The 19660-nt window shown below is 30.9% G+C and overlaps 1 long non-coding RNA gene across 1 annotated transcript; it reads left to right on the top strand.

Annotated features, from left to right (window-relative positions):
* The first annotated feature begins 5096 nt into the window (after positions 1 to 5096).
* On the top strand, positions 5097 to 14190 carry LOC143078888 (uncharacterized). Its single transcript, XR_012979294.1, has 4 exons — positions 5097 to 5284; positions 5482 to 5586; positions 12238 to 12480; positions 13967 to 14190. It is a non-coding gene; the product is annotated as an uncharacterized LOC143078888 (long non-coding RNA).
* The last annotated feature ends 5470 nt before the right edge of the window (positions 14191 to 19660 follow it).

Here is a 19660-nt window from a genome sequence, read left to right as displayed (position 1 = left end):
TCATTTATATTATGATTATTATCATTTATAAGAAATTCTGATAATATAACGAAGTAAATTAAGTTTTAAAAGTAATCAGGCAATGGTCATAGCGGCATTTCCAAAATCACAAAACCAGGAGATATATAATCCCTTGTTTGCAAACTTTAAATTCAATTTCAACGACGTTGTTTTTGATGTGAATCCGGTCAACAACAATAAACAAAGTTCTCGTCATGGTTTGGGGTCCCCAAAATGCTGTGAAGATGAATAAAAATATAAAAGCAGGTTTTTGTCAAACATAAACTCGTATCAAGAGGTTTAGATATAGTTGTCTATATCCGTTATAAACAATAGATAAACAATAGAGAAGAATATATCAATATTGTGTTTGATAATAGACAAATAGTTATCAAAGGTACCAGGATTATAATTTAGAACGCCAGACGCGCGTTTCGTCTACATAAGACTCATCAGTGACGCTCATATCAAATTATTTATAAAGCCAAACAAGTACGAAGTTGAAGAGCATTGAGGATCCAAAATTCCAAAAAGTTGTGCCAAATACGGCTAAGGTAATCTATGCCTGGGATAAGAAAATCCTTAGTTTTTAAAAGTCAGAAGCAACCAACTTCATATTTTCTGACCTCTTTCAGTCATTTTTCTGAAAAAAAAAGTGGGTGAAACCTGTTTATATATCGTTGTTTTAATTTATCCCGTTAGAAATTATTTTAGGATAAATGTAGGTTTAATAAATAATCGATACGAAGATATTATTTTATGGTGTGGTTGACTGTAATTTCTTCCAATTTGAACACCAAATGGTACATTTGATTATAAGGAGAAGTACAAAATTACTATTTATTGTAGAATCACTGAGAAAACAGATTTTTCTTTCTATAGATATAGGAAGATGTGGTATGAGTGTCATGAGACAACTCTCCATCCAAATAACAGTTTATAAAAGTACCAGTATGGGTCAAGGTACGGCCTTCAAACTAAACCTTGTTACACACCGAACTCCAAGCTATAAAGGGCCCCAAAAAATACTAGAGTAAAACCATTCAAACGGGAAAACCAATCTATTTAAAAAAAACCTGAGAAACACGTTTGAACTACATACACAGACGACAACTACTGTACATCAGATTTCTAAACCATCATTATTCCTGAATGATAATTTCAGTAACTTATAACATTGATTTGTATGCGTTGACTAATTTGATTCGTTCCAGAACAGTCACCTGTTAAACTATACTTTCAAAAGAGGACAGAAAAGTGATATTGCATGGTTATTTTTAGAACGTTTAAAAACTGATATTTATGAATTTTATGATGTTGTTAAAAGTCTAACTGTGGATTCATTTATTTTCGTGGGTACCAATTTTCGAAGATGAAGGAAATCTTGGATATTCGCGGTTATTTAATTTTCAAGCTTGGTTTAGCTGAAGTCGGCATACAAACTTACAGAAAATTTATCATTCGTTGAAAATTTAATTTCGTGGTTAAACTGTACCCTCAAAATCCACGAAAATTGGTATCCAACGAATAATAATGAATCCACAGTATGAGGTGTATATTTATCATCGATTACTTAAAAAATAATCTTCAAATATATAAGATGTACACAAAAAACATAAACAATGACTGCATAAAATAGACAATAGGATATCTATCAAAAATTCCAACAAAATTAAATGATCGGAAAATAGAATATAAAGCACCGACGTTTTTGATACAAATATCATATAATATTAAAAGCATAACAATTGCAGTCTTTATATAAGGTCAATGCAAGATATATCAACCCAAAGAAGTATATCGACCTCGGGCCTTGTCCTCTGTCGATATACTTATTTTACGTTTACATATTCGTGTATCAACCTCATACAAAGGCTATAATTGTATAATATTATGAACCTCAATTTACATATGTTTTAAATTCAAATGCAAATCAACTTTCAAATTGCATAAAATCATTGAGGTAAGACCTATACGAGGATGAAGCCGCTTAATATTTGTCTGTAAGTAGCCATGATTTATTTATCACGGAACATTTGGAACTCTGAGGCATTTTTTGGTACAGTGTTTTATCTTTAGTTTTCTTGCACTTCAGAATGGCAGCAGGGAATGTTTCAAAGACACAACTATCTCACCAAAGAGCAGAAAACAGTCCAACGTCGCAAGAGAATACCGCACCCGGGGGTGTATTTGGCTGGCCCCTACATAATCATGTATTCTAATTAAGCGAAATCGACGCCACACGTAACACCGAACATATACGACAATCCAAGATGAGGGGTCAGTAGAAGCCTTTGGCTTATGTAACGACCCGAAGATAAAGGTATAAGGTATAAAGGTATAAATAATAAAATTAAAAAAAACAAGACTCACACAGACTAGAGATTCGCACACTAACTCTTCACCTGTATATCAAGCCAATGTGGAATAAAGAAACACACAGCAATGCACACGGTATATCTTAGTATCAAAGAAATCCGATGTTAGGAACTATAGCTTTTGATAAATTACTCCAATACTTGTAGGTATATCTATATCATTTTGTTATGTAACCGTTTATATCTATATCATTTTGTTATGTAACCGTTTATATCTATATCATTTTGTTATGTAACCGTTTATATCTATATCATTTTGTTATGTAACCGTTTTTATCTTACCTCCTATACATTTCTAGGAATATGATTGGTTAAAAGCGTCCTCGTGGAAACCGTATATATTCAATATTAGGTTAGTTGGGAGGTGGGGCTTATTCTATACATGGTTAGTAGTGGAGTTACGTCCCTTTATATTCCATATAAGGTAATAAGGAGGCGGGGCTTATTTCATACACGGTTAGTAGAGGTGTTACGTCCCTTTAGAAAAACAAAACAGTACTGAGAAAAAATCTTAAAGGTTTCAACAGACGAAGAAAGTGATGATAAAGTGAAATAAATTCAGAAAACACATTTAAATCTAACAAGTTGTCATTGTTGGCATCATGTTAATGTTAACTGTATTGAAGACTTGCTCATTTTGATAGATCACTAGTCTAAATTTTACACGTTAAGATAGTCTGTAAAATAAATGCGTTACATAGTGTGCTAGTGACCTAATACGGTATATATGGGGTCAGTAAATTCCATATATACCGTATTAGGTCACTAGAACACTATGTAACTAATAATATCTATATATTATTTTTTTTTTATAATCCATAAATATATATTAAAGAATACTTTCAAATTCTGTTCAATCACATCAAAATTCTTCAAGTCAAACTATAACTTATTTTCGCAATCAAATTTTAAAGTTTTTCCAGTTTAAATCAACACATGTTTGTTCAGTGAACCGGATATACGATAGTGATTTTATACAGTGATGCTTATCAGGTGTGAAAATCAATTGTATTGGTTATTTAAATATAATTATGTATGTAAAACTATTGTATAAACTCATTTGATATTTTCCCTGGTCAAGTGAGGCTGTTAAAATACAGGGGCCCCTAAGTATGCGACCTGGGCTACTTAGGTATTTATCTAGCAGGAAATGATTGAATAAAATATTTGTTATCGTTAAAAAAAAAAAAAAAATATCTATATCATTTTGTTATGTAACCGTTTTCTTTAAGGGCCATATATTCATAGTCAAATTTACAGCTTTTACGATAGATAATCAGCTGATCCTTCGATTTAGGGTAAACTAGTTTGAATTTTCATTTGAGATCGGTATTTGTTTTATTTTACTTTACATTAATGTTTAATAGATATAGGAAGATGTGGTGTGAGTGCCAATGAGACAACTCTCCATCAAAATAACAATTTGTAAAATTAAACCATTATAGGTCGATAGTTTATTTGAGTGCTCCTTTTCTGGTACGTATAGGAAAAGCTAGAATGTTCTACATACACATTGAAAGTTAACATCTAGGAAATTAAAAAAAAGTCGAGTTTTTTTTTTTATCTTTGATAAATATAGTTTTCTAGTCTGTCTGTAGTAATGTTGTTAAAAAGTTTTCTTTTCATTTTCCGGTAATACAAATGATATTTCAACTAATCAGATGGAGTTAACATTCTAATTTGCACATGAACAGCCTATTTGATGTGTGTAATAAGGGTGATGCCGTTAAATCAATTATTGATTTTTAATCACCTAGAAAGGCCACAGTAGTAAATCGCTGTTCGAAATTCATAAATCGATTTAGAGAAAAACAAATCCGGGTTACAAACTTAAACTGAGGGAAACGCATCAAATATAAGAGGAGAACTATGACACAACAGAATTTCAACATTAAAATGTAGCACACACAGAAACGAACTATAATATGACAATGGCCATGTTCCGGACTTGGTACATCACATTTTAAGAAAAAAAAGGGTTGTAGTAAATCAGTGTCACCAAATGGATATACAAAGACTTTTACAGGGAAATCAATGACTATGTATCACTATTTCATTTTCGAATACACATAAAGTGTTTATATATTTTAACCGGATTAATGATTATTACTGAACAGTCGATAGGTTTATCTGAAAACACTAGTCTTTAGATGGACCCCGCCCAGTCAAATAAAATAAATCAAGTAATAAAACTATAGATATTTTGGTCAATTGAAACACGAAACTGAATATTTTCACAGCAATAGAGTTCATCACTAGTATTCTGTTGGATTTTCACTGACTGCTACTTTAGTCTTTATGACCATTTTGTATTTATTTTGGGTAATTGACTGTAATCTGGCTCTCATTACCTGCGAGGACGTCTTGTGTCTTTTGTCTATTATTGTTATTTTACTTTTTGTTAATATGTCTTATTATTTAATACAAACAAAGAACTTGCTTTCAATTTCATCTTTTTTTTTTTGTTTTAATGTGTTTTAATAGTTTGCATATTCATCAAATTTCAAAACATCAACTTTGCATCAAATGCAGAGTTTGCGTGTTGAACTTGTAAATGATCCATTGTGTCATAGTGTTGCATGAAATGGCCACCAAACTTTGCATGAAAACAGTTGTCTTCATTCATATCTATTTCATTTGAAACGAGATTTAATATCAGTGTTTGAAATATTCTTTACCACTTTGATACTAAATTGTCTGTGTGCATATTAAAAATGCAGCAATTAGATTTTATCATAACATGCTGTGTTTTTTTTTGTCAGCATGTCAAATAACAATATCAGGAGGAAAGTTTAATTCAGATGTTTGTAAAGGGTACGGAAGGCTCGAATCTAAGATTGATATCCTCGCAGAGAAGCTTGATCGTAGTCTTGATATGCTGAAGAAAAATAATAAACAAGTTAAAGGTAAATAAAAGCTGCAATTCTAATCTTTAAATGTGATTATTTGTTTGAAACGGAAATGTATTTTCGCAGACATGTATTTCATATAAATGTTCATCATCAAATCGTGTGTACGTTGAATAATATTTGTGACTTGTGATTTATGATTTTTGAATACCGGTATAGTACTGTTGTCTTTATTTGTACCTCATTTTATTCAGAAGACTGTAAAGAGGACGGAAGGCTCGAATCGAAGGTTGATATCCTCACAGCGAAGCTCGATCGTAGTATTGATATGCTAAAGAAAAGCAATAAACAAGTTAAAGGTAAATTGTACCAGTAGTTATTATCGTTTAATGTGATAATTTGTTTAATTACAAGAACGTGTTAGGCCAAATATTCATCTTTATCTTGTTTCAGGATAAAGTATTCGTTTTGTGGTTCTTACCAGGACTTCCTACTTAATGAAAAATTGTCATGCCTTATCTCTTTATCATTAAAAGTGACACGTGCTAATCAATTATCGGTTCAGACGCTTGGATTCCATGATCGACAATTTATATAAAAAAAAATTATGAAAAAGACTATATTTGCAATTGCATTTGGAATATTGGATTATTTCATCGAGATTTCCTTTTGAAAACCCTTTCATATAACATCAACAACGAACGTTCACATGGAAGTCTTTTTTTTCCATTGTGATTCTCTATTTTAGGTGTTCTATTCCAGCTGGCTTAGGTTGCTTAACATATATTTGGATTCAAGGATGTTTTCCCGTAAACTATATATCATGTGTCAGTTGTAATACATTTGTTGAATGTGTTTGAGCTTTTGCAATTTGATGACTTTCCTTTAAGAGTTTATTTTCTGTGATTTTACTGTTTATAGACAACTTGAAATTTTACATTTTTTTCCATTGGCTGATTTATAATTCTATCTATGAACAACTTTCATCCATATTGATATCATTAGGGCCGTGAGCTTTCTTGTAAACTACACATCATTGTCTACATTCTAAACAATTAAGTTTATGTTTCTAGTCCTCAATTTTTTTTATTCTTCGTGTCTTCATTCAAATTGTTCTAAATAGAGATTAATTTTCAGTTTGACTATTCCAAAAACGTTTTATGTTGAGTAAATACTGTGGACTTTTCTCCAAAACATTATCCCATCTCCCCCGTAATTACTTTAGTAGATGTGGAAAGAGAACCAAACATTATTGTTTAAAGTTTCTTGAAAAAATATTGATCAATATTGAAAGTACAATTGTCTTATTACAGGTTTCTTGAAATACATATTTCATTTGCTTCCCTATGCTAATATTGTTAAGGTACTTTTAGATTATCTTCAAAAAAAGTATTCATTTTAGTGCTGTTTGGAAATGTTGCTTATACTTTTCTATTTGTAAAAACAACAGTAAAAGTATATGTCGCCGGTCTGTTTTTTACTTCATTTCGTGCAAAACTATTACTTTGAATATTACAGAATGTTTTCTGACACGGAAACCCACTGAACGTAATAGAATAATAATTTAGTTTAATCATTTAGAGTCGAAGTTGTTATAAGATTCTTTTAGGGTATATAGTTCAATTGAAATTTTCTGTAATGAAATTTTTGATTTGATTTAAATAAAGGATTAAATCTCCCTGATGCAAAGCTATTATTCATTGTCTCTATTTGGTTATACTTTTTGGTTTTATCAGTTTTTCAACGTTTGAAACATAATTTGGATTTTCAATTGTTTGGCAAGAGCTTTACTCATGTGACAATAACGATCGAAAAGCGCATTTAGATTTGTAAATTTGGTACCTTCTATTTCATTTAAGGGCATATTTTACAGTTACAGGGGAGGTAATGACTTTCCTACCGTAAAATGTTATTTTCGTGACGTCAAACTGTGACATATCGGGAAAAGATGCATTTTACGACTGATTTTTATCATTCAAACTGAATTAAATTTGAAACGAGTTCGTGGACCCCTCTGTTTTAAAATGTCATTCGGTTTGATTACGTTTGAAGATTATTTTTACCAAATTTCCTGAAAAAGTCAATGATGCAATTTTTTAAATTTTATAAAAATACAGCAAATTTTTTCTTCTACATTCATGAACATTTGATAAATTTTAGTTATTTCTAAACCAAATATTTCATAAATATATAGGATACTTATATTAATAGAGAACTTATAAATCATTTAACAAAAAAAAGGCTTGTGTTTATCTTTTAAAACAAAAAAGTAATGCATTTCTGTCCGGAGGAAAAGTACGTCCACAAATCCGAATTTTGAGCAAATATCTGAAATTTCGACCTCATTTTACTTAAAAAGTAGCACGCGAAGGTATATTTTTTATTACATATTTGATTAAGCAGGTAAAAAATAGCCTATATATCTTAAAGGGAGAAATTCTCACAGTCAGAAACAAACTGTTGGATATGCCCTTAAAGGGGCATTAGCTGTCAAATTCTTGGTCACCGATTTGACTCAAATTCTCATATTTGATTTATAATAATGTAAAACATTTATCCTAATTACCAAAATTCTAAAATAAACAGTTTACAGAGCATGGGGTAGATATAATGAAGGTTCGTTTCGTGTGTATTTTAGTCCAGACGCCATCTAATTAACTATCGATTTGACCTCAGATGACCATATAAGCGATGTAAACAGAAATAAAGATATGAATAGATTAAACCAACACGTGCAATAGGATTTTTTTTTTAGGTCTGTTTGAGTTTATTTTATAGATTAAAAATATATGTTTCTCATTGTTTTTAACCGTATAGGAGTGATTTTATATGGATCGAATCAGTAATCAAATGATTTACCGTAGTTTCACTTTCATTGTTGACATTCTTTTTCTTTAAATAACCAGTACACGTACAATGCATGCGTTGTCAATCTCTAGCAAGGGGTTAAATTGAAGTTCACATGAATACGGATTAAATGAGGTCGACTAATTCACTTGCAAGTGAATGAGTAATTATCAATGCTTCTTCGCTTAATTTGACAAAATTGAACCATTTTAGATGCTAAAAGCGAATTATTATTTCACTATTTCACTTTCATTATTGATTGACCAAAAAAAAATTTTACTTTAGTTTTTTATATATCTCGTAGCTAGTGCCCCTTTAAAGACCAAACAGCCTATTTATTTCTACCAGTGATTTTTCCTTAAAATTTTGTGTGAAGGTATTTTATGATTTGAAGAACAAAAAATGATGAAAAAAATTGGGGGTCATCGACTAAGTTTTGTCGCTATAGCAAACTCAGTTTCGTGTTTTCCCGAATATTGACATAATATTTGCTTGTTATATAAACTCTCCAAAAAATCCATTATATCAAACCTACAGGCATAATTCTTGTTTCACATTAAACAGTAGATTTGTATCTATCAAATACATGTTCAAGAGTTTAAGCCTCATATTATTTTGATCTTTAAAAATATGATTTATTTCATTCCCGCCAAAAATAAAACGTAAAAATGAAAAACGTTTCCAGTATCAAAAAATATCTACCAGTGATTTCTTTATAATAATTTCAAGAAGGAAAGTGCCACGTGTACTCTTCAAAATAAAGCCAAAAAAAGTGTGTGTCACCGACCTTTCAAAAAAGTTATGAGCAATTTTCATGTTTTTTTCTTGTTCGTTTTGAAGAAAAGAGTGTCTTTCTTCAGAACATCGCATCTGACGTCATAGTACAAACTTTCCTTGCTGGCGCACTTTTTGAAAAAAAAATCGCAAATTGGACGTTTGAAACCCACATTTAAATTTCCAAGAATAACAACTATAATCGCCTTCTTTATTATCCGGTAATACAAGAGATTAAATGCATGTGTCAGTATTAGATCTTATGATGATGTTGCCGCACAATATTAACCTTCAGAAACCCCCTCCGTCGGAATGGGAAATTGTTTGAAATAACCTTTCTCGCCGCTTTTGTGAGGAAAGTCTGTTTTTGTCCTCTGTCCCTCATTAGCAAAAATATTGAAAATAAATGAAAGATGGCACTGGCTAACTACAGAGTATTTGACTATATCAGACTACATGTGTGTGTTTTTTTCGCGTCAATTTCAGAAGTTTGCCGGAACGAACTCATTTGCTACTGTTGACAGACGGACACACAAAAGCATGGACAGACTTCTTTATACCATTATATTTCCCGACTAAGACGAAGGTATAGAAATTATTCCATCTAGTTTGTGAAGTCATTATTTCTGAATATTTAAGATATAGGGAAATTAAAATTATAGGTATAATATATGAATTCAAGTTTTTGATTCTAAAACGTTATACATCTATCATGAAATACAATCCCTGTTATTTCTACCTCACATGACGATGTTTTGAATAAACGAGAATACAAAAGGTTTTTAATTCAAAAATTAATTTAGAAATCATTTTCTGTTGAAAAATACAAAGTTAGATTTCTCCAACAGGATAAAATATTATAAATCTAAATTGCTAATTTTGTAAATTAAAAAAAAAGACAAGGTTGTTGCCGGAATTGAAAATCGAAATTTGTTTTCAATCTTTCCAGTCATAGTTTTAGCTAAATAAAAGGGAGAGATTTTATGTTGGAAATCATTCTTGGAGCAATTGTTTTTGTCATAAGTTAAATTTACAAATATTTTATATGTTTTGCCTTACAGCTAATTTCCTAATGCATGTAGGGTAAAACTTTGGTTGGCTTCCTTGCTTTGTTTGTATAAATGTTTATTTAAGCTTTGTAAATAAGATTCACATCTTCATATATAGGTATGTAAACCTGTATATATGATAATTCAATTGGACATTAACAAAATATAACAACAAAGCAAGCAACTTACTAAAGTGATGATCTACATACAGTAGGAAATTAGCTGTAAGCTGCAGTGAGATCAGGCGAAATGTTTATCATTTCTTCTTAAGACAAATTGAAATGAAACAAATGACAATACTCAATTTTTTTAAATTTTGAAAAATTGACATTAAAATTTGAAGGATCAAATTATAGAAAACATGTGTATTAACATGATTAAGTTTTAAGTTGATAGGACTTCAACTTCATCAAAAACTACCTTGACCAAAAACTTTAACCTAAAGCAGGACAGACGGCACAATCGTCGCAAATGAAAGACAAAATGAAAGAATAAAAAAAATGAAATGCATATTGGCGGAAATACAAGACATAATCTACGCATATGAAAGAATTTAAAAAAATGAAATGCAGATCGGCGCAAAAAAGTAAAGATCAAAAGTTATATTTGATTGTTTTTATTAGAACGAAGGTTAAATATAGTGTAGTATCTTTTATGTCCATTTGTGTTATATTTCCACAAGATATCAGCTCGACGCTTAATTCCTCTTTACTTGGGAGACGTATTTTTAAGCGTACACCATGTTGGAATCCGTGAAAAACGCGAAATAGGACGTTTTTATTTGACGTTTTTTTCATTGCTAGAAACAACGTCATAGAGCTTTTATGTCACTACCAAGTTGCGTTAGTTGATGCGCATAAACAATAGGCTGTTTGGTCTTTAAGTAATTAGGATTAATGTGCGTCGCAAAAGAAATTATACTTTCATTTTTCTTTAATAAGATATCACTCGTCGATAACAATAGCTGTGAATCAGTCTAGTTATCAAGGAGGACCTATGATGAGGTCTTTAACTCAAGCGAGAAATAACTCTTCAAACAGTATATTTCTAAAACCTTGCGTCCACTGAATGGCAGGTCACAAGGCGTCTTGATTTGAGTTGATTGCCGCCTTCTTTTGTTATCACACGCTAAGTAGTAGCACAATATAATGTTTTTATCCGATTATTCTGTTATCTTCCGTAATCGTTTTTGAAATTAATTAACTTCAATCTGACTTCTCTCATCGTTGACAGTTAAAAAGCATTTAAAGAACAACAAATTACATTTAACAACATACATCTAATTAGTCATTTTGAATTTAAAAAATACTGCAAAAAAGAACAATTATTTACAATCATAGGTGTATTCTTCAATGATTAACAGATAAATTAGATCTGTCGCAAATATTTAACAAAAACATTTACGTACCAAGGAAAGTACTGTAAATTGTCCAAAGCAAGTGCATCAAGTGAAATCCTCTGTCAGAAGGTAATATTTAAGGGGAAATATCCCAAATAATCAGACAGCCTTACAGTGTGGAATGGCCATTTATCTTAAAGTTATTATTAATGCTTTAAAAATGACAGATACATGCAACAGTAGTATACCGCTGTTCGAAATTCATAAATCGATTGAGAAAAAAAACCAGGGTTACAAACTAAAACTGAGAGAAACGCATCAAATATAAGAGGAGACCTATGTCACAACAGAAATACAACATTAAAATGTAACACACACAGAAATGAACTATAATACAACTATGGCAATTTTCCCGACTTGGTACAGGACAGTTTAAGAAAAAAATGGTGGGTTGAACCTGGTTTTGGGGCATGCAAAACCTCCCGCTTTTATGGCAATGTTAAATACAACATTAAAATGACAACATTACATGACAGGACTACAATAGAAATAAATGGGAGAACATACAGGACAGAGAAACACACGAATAATAGCTAACAGGGTAATAGATAATAGGGTTTTCTGCCTTGGAAACATTGTATGGTGTATTCCTAGTCGAGTACTCTCTAAGATAGAAATATTGCTTTAGAAAAATACTAGTTCACTTTAAAAAAAGTTAAGGATGTCGCTCTATCCATAAATTGAATATTTTACGTTTATTAATGTACTGTGTTCAACCATCCTTCACAAAATATATAATCCATGGTAGAAAAAAAACAACAGTATAAAAAAACACTACATAGAAAACTAAAGATTGGGCAACAAATCCACCAATAATGTAGAACCTGCCTGATAAATTTCACTCTATTTGTGTAAATCTTTGTTCATTATGCATCAACAACATAGGTGGCTTGGATATAAACATTGACAATTTTTTTAAAACCTTGACTTTCTTTTATCAGACTGGAAACAAAACAAATGTGCAATTAAGAACATTGCTCTGAGGAAAAAAAGCCAACAAAGCTCATGGCATCTTAAAACACATTCCTGGGGAAATCATGTTTGCTGTGCTGAATATGCACACGATGGAAATGCAACAACCTACTCACATACCAACTATGACAATTTACCATACTGGTGGGTAGATCTAGGAAATATGTATGATATAAAGTGGATTGAAATTATAAACAGATCAGATTATAATCGTAAGTTTCTATGGGATTTAGTCTAAGAGGCATGATGCAAATCAACTAATGTTACCGAAATTTTATTGCATTTTATCAATCAACAAATCTGTCGTTTTATTTTTCTACTTTGAGGAAGGGGACCATGGTGTCTTATCTGATTTTAATGCGATTATATAAAAACAAATTAAGGACTGCACCCGTCCCCTCTTTCGAACCACAATCTATATACATCTTCCTAATTGATTCGGAGACTATCAAGTATTTGGATATTGCATGCATAATAAGCAGTTAAATGTATTGGGAATATTTGCCAATTATACGTAGCTAATAAAACTCAAGAAGAAAAGGGCATATCAAGATGTATTTATACGATATTCTAGTATATATATGATGAAATGTTCAGCTTTTGGTTCCAAAGTTAAATTTATTTAAAACATATTAAAATTAGGCATTTGTCATAAGTACGAATTGCCGTAACCATAAAAAGACACTGAGGTTTTACACTAAAAAGATTTTACTATTTGATATATATCATATGCTTTGCATATGTACCCTTAAGGTCAAACAAATTGAAATATAAATCCTACCTCTCTGTAATCCCAATCATTGGATTAAAAAGAAGAAGCATAAAAGAACGTAATGTAAAAGTCAGTTAACGAAATGTTTGCCGGTTATAATATATAATAATGTTATAACAGTAAAACAGATAAAGCACTCAAAACAAGCAATGTATTTTTTGCATTTTATGTTTTAAAAATCAGGCTAAGATCATTTCACCCCCCCCCCCCCCACCCCCCATTTGCAAAAATGTATGTACTGTGTTCCCTTTACTGAGACTCTCAATCATATATTATATGCGCTTATTTTAATCCGACTGTTCTTTCTTCCTCGGGATTGCAAAATAATTACAATGAAAATCACTATAATTATAAAAAATATCATTAACAAGGTATATTATGTTTACGAATGGTATACAGAAATATACTGGTTCCTAGAAGTCTTTATCTTTGCCTAGCGATTCAGAAAATTTAGCTGCTCTAGATCAAGATTGTTATATTTTTAACATGATGATTCTATTTAATACTTGTGAATACAATTTCTGTCAAAATATTTAAAAACCAAACAGAAATATACGCTTATGAAGATAGCATCCGATGTCTATCCAGTATAAGCGAAATAAGGTAAAACAGGTTTGCGAAACACCTTGTAGTTTTCCATGTAGCTGATTGTTTTCTAAGACGTCTTTGTTTTAAAGAAAATTACAGCTTAAAGATGAGCGTTTCTAATTCGTAATACCCATCAGTGACGCTCGAATAAAAAAAGGGTAAAAAAGAGAAAAAATAAAGTACGAAGTTGAAAAGCATTGTTAACCCAATATTCTAGTAAGATCAAATTGCTTTACAGACGAAAATCTACTGGTGCATATGCAAGTCGGAAAAAATATAAACGTATATTTATGCATTTTATATCATATTTGTATGTATTTTTTTAATTTTTTTCACAGTTTAACGTCTGAAAAACGTAGATATCATAGTTGGGTCAACTTTGAAAGAAATGTCATTATGTGCACACTATAAAGGCCCAGCCAAGTTAAAGGAGCATATTATTTTCCATTGTAATCGGCAAATGAGTGGCCGTTATGTCAAAGTGACCATCAAAGCCAAGCAATACCTCCACTTGTCAGAAGTAATGGTGTTTGCTACTGAAATATCAGAATAATGTTTCCATGAATTAAACTCTATAATACTTAATATTCCTTATATAATTTATTCCTTACAAAATAAAATGAATAAAAAATAATTAAAAAAATCTTATATGAGTAAAAAAATAATTTGAGTAAAGGTTAACAACAAAAGGAAATATGAAAAGACACTTAAAGAGATAAAAACAGTTAGAAAGGAAAAATGACGACAAATAAAATACTGGTTATACGTCTACGAGAGAGTAAACCAACAAAACAAGACATTCAAATGGTTAAAAACATCAAAGAAAGAAACAAAGACAATAAACAAATTTACTGTTTATACGCCTATAAGACACTTAACCAACAACACAAAACCGCCAAAGACGTCTAGACGGAAAAGACTCAAAGAAAGAAAAAAAGATGACAAGATAATAACTTTCTTGTTTTACACCTATGAGACGAAAAACCCACAACACACGAAATAAAATAAGAGGGAACAAACACTAACTAAAAAAGAATCAAGACGATCATTTAAACACAAACCTTTTATACGCATACGAGACATAAAAAAACCCACAACCCACACCAGGTTGGGAAATGTTGAGAGGGAAAACATGAGATAAGAAAATAAGTCTATAAAATAAAACCTATTGGTTATATGCATATATAAAACCAAAGACATATAAAACCAAAGACATCTAGTGGGGAAAAACTAAAAGAAAGAAACAAAGACGACAAATAAAAAACTTACTGGTACCATTAAAACGTTTAATTCTGCTGCAATTGTTTGCAACTGTCCTAAGTCAGGAATCTAATTTCAGTGCTTGTCTGTTTATGTGGTTCATTGTTGTTTCTCGTTTTTCGTTTTTTATATGATTAGACCGTTGGTTTTCCCGTTTGAATGATTTACACTAGTAATTTTTGGGGCCCTAAAGCTTGCTGTTCGGTGTGAGCTTAGGCTCCGTTTATAATGGTTATTTTTATAAATTGTGACTTGGATGGAGAGTTGTCTCATTGGCACTCATATCACATCTTCCTGCCCTATCTATATATACGCTTAAAAGACCGTTAATCGTCGACCCTTCAAAAAGGAACTAGAGGCTCTTTTAAAAGAGCCTGTGTCGCTCACCTTGGTCTATATGCATATTAAACGAAGGACACAGATGGATTCATGACAAAACTATGTTTTGGTGATGGTGATGTGTTTGTAGATTTTACGTTACTGAACATTCTTGCTGCTTACAATGATATATATATATATATCTATAATGAACTTGGCCCAGTAGTTACAGTGGAAAATATTTTGTACAAATTTACAAAATATATGAAAATTGTTAAAAATTGGCTATAAAGGGTAATAACTCCTTGAGGGATCAATTGACCGTTTTGTACATAATTTCATAATCTCTATCTATAACCATATTCAAGATAATAACCAAAAGCTGCAAAATTTTCTTAAAATTACCTATTCAGGGGCAGCAACCCAACAACGGATTGCCTGAATGGTCTGAAAATTTCAGGGCAGATAGGTTGACCTAATGAACAACAATTTTATCCTGTCAGGCTTGCTTTAAATTCTTTTATTTCAGAGATATTAGCCAAAAAAACTGTATTATACCACATGCACTTTTTTTTTAGCCATGTCGGCCATTTTGGTTGGCTGGCGGGATCACAATTTAAAAACTAGATACCCTAATGATGATTGTGAACAAATTTGGTTAAAGTTGTCCTAGTAGTTTCAGAATAGAAGATTTTTGTAAAAGATTACAAAAATTTACGAAAAAATTGTTAAAAATTGACTATAAAGGGCAATAACTCCTTAAAGGGGTCAACTGACCATTTTGGTCATTTTTTGACTTATATGTAGATCTTACTTTGCTGAACATTATTGCTGTTTACGGTTTATCTCTATCTATAATAATATTCAAGATAATAACCAAAAACGGAAAAATGTTCTTAAAATTACCAATTCATTGACAACAACCTAACAACAAGTTGTCCGATTCATCTTAAAATTTCAGGGCAGATAGATCTTGACCTGATAATCAATTTTAATCAATGTCAGATTTGCTCTAAATGCTGCGGTTTCAGTGATATAAGCTAAAATCTACATTTTACCCCTATGTTCTGTTTTTACCCATGACAGCCATTTTGGTTGGTTGGCCGGGTCACCGGACACATTTTTTTTTAACGAGATACCCAAGTGGCCAAGTTTGGTTAAATTTGGTCAAGTATTTTCAGAGGAGAAGATTTTTGTAAAAGTTACCGATGACAGACGCTATGGGCCAGGTGAGCTAAAAAAAAACATAAAGAAACAACTTACAGGACGACCAAAAACAAATTACTTGTTATACGCCTACGAGACTGAAAAACCCACAACACACAAAACCATGAACAATTAGAGAGAAAAACATCGAAGTAGAAAAGAGACGACTATCCAAACATTAACAATGTAAACGCCTACGAGGCAGTAAACTAATGACAAAATACTAAAGACATCTAGAGGGAGAAAAATTAAAACAGAAACAAAGACGACAAAATAATAACTTACTAGATAAACGACTTAGTGCCAATAAACCAAGGACGCAAAACCAAAGACATCTAGAAGGAAAGAAATACTTAGAAAGAAATAAAGAAGATAAAAAACTATTACTTGGAACTTTTAAGGAAAAAAAGAGACTGCATTTCCATACCCAAACTTCAAAAATAAATGTATACGAAGTAATTTGTTATTAATACCAAAGTTTGAGGACGGTAATTGGATGATTAAAATAAAAGTTTAAGTATGATAAAATACTTAAAATACTGTCTACCTTCTTCGATGTCAGAAAATACAAGGTCTTAATTTAAAACAGTATCAAAAATGAACATGTGTACCCTACATTTGTCAGATTGTTATACTTTTCATATTTTTGTCTAACATATTTCCGGGGCAAAACACTTCTAGCATTGGGGTGAATCTGCAAAGGAAGGCCTTATTTCTAAATATTGTTAAATTATATAGATATGAGTATCATAGTTATTTTCCTAGAAATTGTCTTTAACAACGATGTTAATGTGCGTAAAATAACATAATAGGTACTCACATTTACGTTCACAAATATATGCTGAACGTAGCCAATTTAGAGCAAATGCGTCAATTTTTACATAGTGATGTCATGAATTTGGTCACAAATAAACTCGAAACAATTTAGAGCTTTATATTTAGATGTACGTATCCATAATTACAGGGGCACTAGCTGTCAAATTCATGTCACCGATTTGACTCAAATTCTCATATTTGATTTATCACCATGTAAAACATTTATCCAAATTATAAATAAGTTTAAAATAAACAATAAACAGGGCATGGGCTCGATATTTTGAAGCTTTGATTCGTGTGTATTTTAGTCTTGATGCAATCTAATTAATTATCGAGTTGACCTTTGAAGACCTCAAATTGTCAAATAAGCGATATAAACATACATTTAAATATACATAGAAAGCGGACTCGTTCAATTGGATTTTTTAGGTCTATCAAATTTCATTTATAGATTAAAAATATATGTTAATCATCCTTTTTCACCTGTATAAGATTTTTTTTTTGGGGTGGATCGCACCAATCAATCAAATGATTTACCTTTGTTTTACTTTCAATGTTGACATTTTTTTTTAAATAACCAAACACCCGCAATGCATTCGTTATCAATCTCTACCTAAGGGGTTGAATTGAAGTTCACATGAGTACGGATTCAATGAGATCGAATCATTCACTTGCAAGTTAGGAATGTCACCAATGTATCTTAATTTGACAAAATTAAACCATACTGGCTGCAAAAAGCGAATTATTATTTCACTATTTCGTTTTCATTAATGATTGAACAAAAAAAAAATATACTTAACATTTTCAATATATCTCGTAGCTAGTGCACCTTAAAACAATAAACAGGAATAGATCAATATTGCGTTTAAATAATAGACAAAGTCAGGAGCAATTAACTTTCATATTCCTGACTTTGTACAGTCATTTTTGTAGAAAAAAGTGGATAAACTAGTGGAATCACCTCTTTTTACATGTGTTCGACAATTTAAATGTTAAATCTGCAATTCCTGAAATCTAGATAATGTGTGATCATAAATGAATCTGTATATTACGAAAGCAATTATTTTATAAAAAAAAATAATGAATGTTCTCAACAATTATAGACGAAAAAGTCATTGAAAATGAACACATTATTCTGAAAAGTGCTACAAATCATTATAAACCAACATGATATGATTCATTTCTGATGGCTCAAGTTCTTCACTCGATTGTTTTCAGAAAACTAAAACCCCCCAATTTAAGAACCCACGCATATGTAAATTTTGCTTGAATCACTTAACCCCACGAATAAAAGTACTTTCAGATTTTATATGAACAATTCTGAACGATTGCAACTTACTTTTATGACAGTTGTTTCTATTCGTTTGAAGTGTTTGCTCTATTGTTATGTTATTTGTTAAAGAACGCCAGGTTTGAATTTTCATTGTAGTTCGGTATTTTTGTTATTTTACTTTTCATTAATGGTAAATAGTTTATTGGAGTGCCCTTTAAAACTAATGGAATAATAACGCAAAGTGAAAATGACATTTACAAAGGGCACAAAGGTTATATGCAGTCGTTCGTGACTGACACATTGGTGTTTTATTGTTCTAACTTTCTTTTTTTCCTGTCAATCTTTATGTACACCCCCAGTTTTGGTAGAGTTTGTGTTGTTTAGTTTTTAATTTTATCTGTTTTATCTAATGTACTATTTTGTATATTTGTGCTTTTGTCTTTGTAGCCAAGGCACTGTTAGTTTATTTTGGATTTATGGGTTTGAATGTCACTCTAGTATCTTTTGCCCCCTTTTTACTAGACATATTTGATCATTTTGATTCTATTTTGGATTTATATTAGTATGGATATATAAGTAAGCCTACTTTCTGACGATTGTGTTATACACCATTAATTCATATTGTTTTATCCTCGTTGACGTCTATTGTTAATATGTGTTTTGGTTGAGAACTTATGTGCAAATTAGACAAAAGGGAAATGGATCACTGTATTCGATAGCATTTGAATTGATATTTATCTGAAATAATCACGTTGCTTATTCATAGTAATGCTCTGATTTTATGAATGAGTAAAGAGATAAAAAGTGTGGATATGACAAATAGAACACATTCATGATAAATGATAACACCATCAACTAAACAATAATGGCACCCAAAAACATTTGAAGAGATTTTTTTAAAGTTTACTATTAAGAATACATTGATTAATAGATACTTCTTTAGAATTAACTATTATCTATTAAGTAACTCGTGATAGAAATGATAGGTCTGAACGATTATCAATTGGGAAGTACATATAGGAAATGCTAGGATGTTCTCCGTACAATTCGAAAGTTAACTTTTAGAAACTGAAACGAAGTTGGGTTTTTTTTTATATTTGTGATAAACATAGTTTGTTAGTTTGTAATTGTTATGGTTTCTAGTGTTTCATTCTGTAGT

The sequence above is a fragment of the Mytilus galloprovincialis genome, chromosome 6 (genome assembly GCF_965363235.1).
Source record: "Mytilus galloprovincialis chromosome 6, xbMytGall1.hap1.1, whole genome shotgun sequence".
Classification (NCBI taxonomy): Eukaryota; Metazoa; Mollusca; class Bivalvia; order Mytilida; family Mytilidae; genus Mytilus; species Mytilus galloprovincialis.
The sequence above is the reverse complement of the archived record's forward strand: the minus strand, read 5'-3'. Positions and strand labels throughout refer to the sequence as shown.